The following is a 6,000-nucleotide window of genomic DNA, read 5'->3' as shown; positions in this document are numbered from 1 at the left end:
CCACGTGTCCCTCGAAGCCCCACACCCCCACGTGCTCCTACAGCCGTTTAAGCGCCCCGGGCCACGTGCCCCCGCCAAGCCACCTCATTGGCCGAGGGGCGTGGCGGCTGCGCGGCTGCGCAGTGACGCGCCATAGCGGGCCCCGCCCCCGGCCGGCGGCGGCGGCGGCGGCGGTGGCGGAAGGGATGACGTCACCGGCTGGGGGGGCGCGCGAGCCGGCGCTAGGGGAGCGCGAGCCGCAGTGAGTGTCCTCGCGCCGCCCGCCCGGCAGCCCGGCCGGCGCGCGCACGCCGCGAGCCGCTGGCGCTCGGGCTCCGCTCGAATCCCATGCAACAGCCAGGATGTGAAGCGGGGCAGAGCCGGGGGAGCCCAGCCCAGCCAGCCTCCAGGTAAAGGGGGAAAAATAATCATGAATTCGATTCAAAGAAATGCAGGCACTCCAGTGGGGTTCTTGGAGGCGGCGGAGTGGGCAGCGCGCCGGCTTTGTGCCGGGGAAGCCTGTACGGCCATTGTGCTCGGAGGATGCTCCGCTGCAGCCGGCTGCACGCCCAGCCGCTGCGCCGGGCAGGCTGCGTCCGAACAATGCCCCTGAGGGGCTGGGCCGGGGCGGGAAGGGGCTGCGGGGGAGGGGGCTCGGCGGGCGGGGCTGGGGGCTTCGCGGCGGGGAGGGGGCTGGGCTGGACTCGCCCGGAGCGCGGCGTTGGAAGCTGCCCAGCGCCGGCGGCTGCACCACCCCGGGCTGCGGGCGGGGCAAAGACGCGGAGGGAGGACGCGCGTGTGTGCGGAGGGGGTGCTGGCCCCGGCGGCGCCCAGCCAGGCTCCCCGGGCGGGTCCCGTAGGCAGGGGGCGCTGTGCTGGGGCTGGGGGGCGCGCGGGCGCCCCGGAGTGGAGACAAGCCCGGGACAGGTGCCTCCAGGTGAGAGCGAGGGGGGCACCGACTGGACGGTGCGCCCAGGGCGGCTGCTGTGCCCGCCGCCTTCGCTCTTTAATCTCCCTCCTCTAGAGACCCCCCTACTCAATGTTGTCTCCCCCTAGCGCCCTCTCGGTCTCGTCTATCCTTTGGTGGGGGGTGGCCCTCCGCTACCTTGTGTTGCCCCACCCTTTTGCGGACCCAGCGCCCCCTCTCAGATCCCCCAAGTGGGGCAAGACTCAGCCCCCAGCCCCAGGGACCCTGGCGGACTGGCGGGCGGGCGCGCGTGCCGGGCGCCCGACCTCCCCTAGGAGCTGGGGGCCCCGTGGGGATCCCGGGAGAGGGGAAGCCGCCCCTTCAGCTGCCAGCCTCGCGGGTTCTGCACGCCCTGGGAGCCCCCTTGGGGGCTGGGAGGAGGGGCGGTGACGTCATCCCTGGGGGCGGAGCCGTCGGAACCAGGTTGAAGGGGGCGCGGGGGGCCCCTTACCCAGAGGGAAGCCCTCCCCCCGAGTTAGAGCGCCGGTACTCTGCGCGCGAGGGTTTCGACCGAGTTACGGCCAAGTTCACCGCTCCTTATGGAAACACTGCCACATTTAGGATTCCACCTGTCCACAAATCCTGGGTGCTTACCCCCGCGAAACTCCCTGTAAATCAGAGAACCCCCCCTTCAACTGCTTTCTCTCTGAAATTCTCAAATCAGAGAATCCCCCCCAACCCCAAGTGGAATCTTTTTTTTTTTTTTTGTCAGCCACACACACCGCCCCCCCCCCCCCCCCCCCCGGTCTGGAATTTCCTCTTATGTGATCCTTCCCCCGATTTCAGACCTTCCTCTAGTAGCTCCGTAAATATGCAGCTTTTCGGAATGTCCTTTCCTCTGCAGTCCTACCTCAAATTTAGCCACCCCCTTGGGTCCTCATCCCTCAAAGGTACGAACCGCCCCAGCGCTTCCATCTGGGGGGTGGTGCCTCCCTTCCCCTTCTCGGGCTCAGCTGGGATTCCCCTGTTCCCCCCCATCTCCATCTGCGGGAGTCCTCGTTCTGAGCATGGGGCCCTTCTGTCTCCCCCCAGACCCCTGAAAAACCAGCCTGGCCAACAGCTCGTGAACTGGGGAGGGATGTGTCTGAGGCGTCCGGGCTGGGCATTAGGACTCAGAGAAACAGGGACAAAGCCGAAGGGTCCTCGAGGGTGTTGAGGTCGGGGTCCCACCCGCTCTGCGCCCCTGGTGGTCTCCCCCGCTGGACTTTGGCGGTTGGGGTTCTGGCCTTCCATCAGTGTTCCCCACTGTTGCTGTTCCGGGGTGCAGGGGGGGCGAGGGTCCCTTTTGTTTGGGGCGTCCTGCTTCCCCCTCTTCCCCCCGGTGAGAAGAGCCAGTCAGCCCGCGACTCTACTCCTGCCGATAGCAGCTGCTGCTGCTGGAGCTTTTATTAATGGCCGAGGGACTGGGTCGATTCTGCCATTTGCATAACGCCCCTCCCCCACCCAGGGTCCCCTTCCTTTGTGCCCCCCTCCCCCTGCCAATCTCGCCTGCCTTCTGTCCCTCAGCTCTCTTCTTCCTCTGCCAGCTGATACTTTGGCTACGGAAGGAAGGCAGCTGGGGCTGGGGGCGGCTGCTTTCCGTCCCCCTGTCAATCCCAGAGCCCACCAACTTGGGCCTGGGTCTCCGGCTGGATCCCCCATCCCCACTCCCCCGCAGTGCCCTCTGAGGGGACATCTCCGGATGCCTGCTGTCCTGTCTCCTTTCTGTCCCCCGCTCCAGAAAGCTTCATCTTGCCCCATTCCCTGGGCCCGGGGGACACCTTCAACGTGACGGTGCACTTCTGCGTGGGGCCCTGGTCCCCCGAGCCCCCTGGGGGCAGCCACCCGCGATTGTCCTGAGAGTTGGTATAATTGGGCTCAGGCAAACAAAACGTCGAGGGAGACCCGCCTGCCTGGTGAGCTCATGCGCTTTTCTATTCCTGCCACCCAGTCGATGACATCGGCCCCCCAGGGGGTGAAGAGGGCTGGTGCTGTCATGTCAGTACCTGTCCTGCCAGGCGAGGCCAGGCCTGGCCCACTCCCCATCTCTGCAGAGGGGTCAGGGGGGCAGAGGCATGGGTCATTCTGATGTGGCCAGGGTATGGCATTGGAGGGTGCTGCTGGGGTGCAGGCCGGCCTCCTTGGGGTGAACCCTCCTCCCCCATGGTCCCTTGCCTTGAGGTGGGCACAGAGGGAGGGCACTGCCAGCCAGGTGCCCGCTTGCCGCCCGCACAGGAATCGTTACCCACTGACAGTGGCTCTCTCTAGCCCCTTGGATCGTTCCTAGCGCCTTTCTTTTTCCCCTGCTTCCCTGGGGGATCCCAGGCATCTTTGCCTGTCTGGGGCCCCCATTCAGAGACCAGAGGCATTTTTTGTCCCAGCACCAGAGCGGTGACTCTGGGCCGAATTGTCGGAGCAGGTGGAAGGGGAGAAACTCCTGGATGTCAAGAGTTTAGCGGTGGCATCTGGGGGGGACAGTTCTGGAACGATGACTGTGTGTCCATTTTCTTTGGGCCACTGAGAGCGTGGAGGTCTGCCTGGCCTCCCCTAGACCAGGATCGGTCCAGGGGACAGCTCCACCTCTCCTCAGCAGATGGTTTTCCATGGATGACTCAGTTTCCCCTTCTATCGTCTGGGTGGGCATGGAACAGCCCCTCACAGGTGTTGGAGCACTGTGCATCTCCAACTGCCGCTCCCAGGAGCCAGGTGCAGGGAGACCTGTGGCTGTGCTGATTACTCCAGCCTGAAGGATGGTCAGAGTGGTGGCCGGGCAGGGAAGGATCGGGTAGGGCCTACATGGCTCCGAGACACGGCCCCCCACAACCCCAAGTTTCACCTGCTTCCTGTGACTTTAGTGCAGCCGCTGCTTGGAGGGGGTGGGGGAGGGGGGCCCCCCGCCAATAGAGTTCAGGATGGAGAGGAAAACCCTAAAAATAAAGACGGATATTTATAAACCTGGCGGGTTTGGGGGATAATTGACGAAGCTTAACGTTTTCAGCTGAAAGCAATTCCCACCCCCACCCCTCTTCACAACCCCGACTGCATTACGTTCCATTTGTAGAGGCATCCGGAGCCAGAGGAAGGTTCTTGGGAAGTGCAGCTGCCCGGCAGGCTCCTTGTGGGCCGTGGTGTCCTCTCTGGGCGGGTAGCGGGAGGGCTTGTGCTTCTGGAGAGAGGCAGTGGGCCTGACCAGGGGCCCCGAGACGCCACCCTGCTTTCCTCTGCACCCAGAACATTCTTCTGGCACACCCTCCGTGGGTGGGCATCCCGTTTCCCAGAATTTACAAGGAGGAGGTGCCCCTGTCTTGCCCTTGCTCTGTCCTTCCCCGCCGCAAAAGATGCCCAGTGGGTAGCAGTAGGGGGGATATGGAGAGACCCCAGCTGCCCACCAGGCAGGGGGCTCACAGTGGGGACAGGTGACAAGATCTAGGTGCCAAGCCAACAAAATCCTATGTGGGGCTCTGGACAGAAGAAAAGTCACACCACTGCACTGGGGAGAACATGATGGTTTTAAAAATTTGGTCTGACTTCTATCTGGAACCAGAAAGCTCCTGTCTTGCAGCTGGAGAAGATGGAGTGCTGGACGGGGCAGGGGATGATTTCAAGTCACCCCATCACCAGGACAGATAGCCTGGACCCAGGCAGATCATAGCTTGAGATGTACAGGAAGTGGTGACACCTGGGTCTTTGAACCCTGTGGTCCAATTTGCCATCCCCTCTGGGCTTCTGGATGCTTCCGGGTTTTGAGTGTAGTGTTCAGATTCCCCCCTGCTCCCTTCTATTTTCTTTAAAGAAAGAAAAAGCGCACACAAAGGAAGAAAAACAAAGAACCCCGCCGGACCATTTCTGTCTTGTCGCTGGCTGATATTTCAGAAGTGTTGGGGTGGGGGCTTATGTGTGGGGAACATGAAAAAACCAATTGGCTTACACTTCTGCAAAGGCGAAAATTAACGAGCGGGTGGGAGTGCCTCACGGACAGGCCCCGACTTTCCGTGTGGCTTTATTTTTGTCTCTCTTCCCTGCTCTGGGGAACTGCACTACCTCTCCCCACACCCCTCCCCTAAGTCTGGCCCGGGTGGACCGAGGGATTGGTGCTATTCTGGGCTGGCTATGGATTCCCATTTCGGTTCCCCTGGTCCTGTGGAGGCCAATAGGATTCCATACCTGAAAACACACCCAGGTTTTTTTTTTTTAGGATACCTGCACTCCCATGTTCCCATGGATTCTCCCCTGATCCAGGGGCTTGGAACTCAGATTTCTGGGTCACAGTGACCCCGCTCCCATAAATATCCTGTTTTTGAAGGAGCAAATTTTGTCCAGAACTCCCTGGATGGTCCCTGTGGCTTTTGAGGTTTTTTCGTTTTCAGTTTTCTTTTTGGAAATCTTTACTGTTACATTAGTCCATTGTTGGAAGGCCAGGCCCTAACTCTCCTAGGAAAATGGAAAAATCCCAATTTTTGGTTTCCCAATCATCCCCTTTCTCCCTCTCCCTCTCTGTGTGGCATCATCTCTGTTCCTTAACCTCTCCGTGTAGGAGCCTCATCTCTTGCAAAAGGAAGAAATGCCTCTGGCTCAGGGGATCCGGGGGCTTCCCTGTGGCTTACATGGTAAAGAATCTGCCTGCAATACAGGAGACCCAGGTTCGATCCCTGAGTTGGGAAGATCCCCTGGAGAAGGGAATGGCAAAAAAAACCCACTCCAGCATTCTTGCCTGGAGAATTTCATGGAAAGAGGAGCCTGGCGGGCTGCAGTCCATGGAGTTGCAAAGTTGGACACGACTGAGCAACTAACACTTTCAGGGGATCCTGACTTCCAGCACCCACCCTGCTGTACATACTTGGGCTGGTTGGTTGACTTCTCTGTGCTTCTTCGTCTCTAAGATCAGAGAGCAATTGCAGCCTGCCTTGTGGTGAGCCCTGATGGGAGATGTGTAGGTAAACAGCCTGCCTTGGCTCTTGGACATGGCCATCGCTGGCTGCATTCATCCTATGACGGCCCCGGCCCATGAGTGGTGTCTTGGCCTCTGTCACAGAGGGCTGGGACCCTCAGATGGAGGCGGGCCAGGTGGAGAGAAG

General features: G+C 61.1%; 1 protein-coding gene across 1 annotated transcript in view; it reads left to right on the top strand.

Moving 5' to 3' along the window:
* Window positions 1–231: 231 nt before the first annotated feature.
* Window positions 232–6,000, top strand: part of PTPRS (protein tyrosine phosphatase receptor type S) — a 110,873-nt gene continuing 105,104 nt past the window's right edge. The window contains exon 1 of the mRNA XM_055428983.2: window positions 232–389. The gene's annotated coding sequence lies outside the window, so the exon portion shown is untranslated. The remainder of the gene's footprint in view (window positions 390–6,000) is intronic.

Source organism: Moschus berezovskii, chromosome 8 (assembly GCF_049115385.1).
Source record: "Moschus berezovskii isolate FMDL1 chromosome 8, NW_MosBer_1.0, whole genome shotgun sequence".
NCBI classification, from domain to species: Eukaryota; Metazoa; Chordata; class Mammalia; order Artiodactyla; family Moschidae; genus Moschus; species Moschus berezovskii.
Note: the sequence above shows the minus strand (reverse complement) of the source record. Positions and strands in the feature narration are given on the sequence as shown.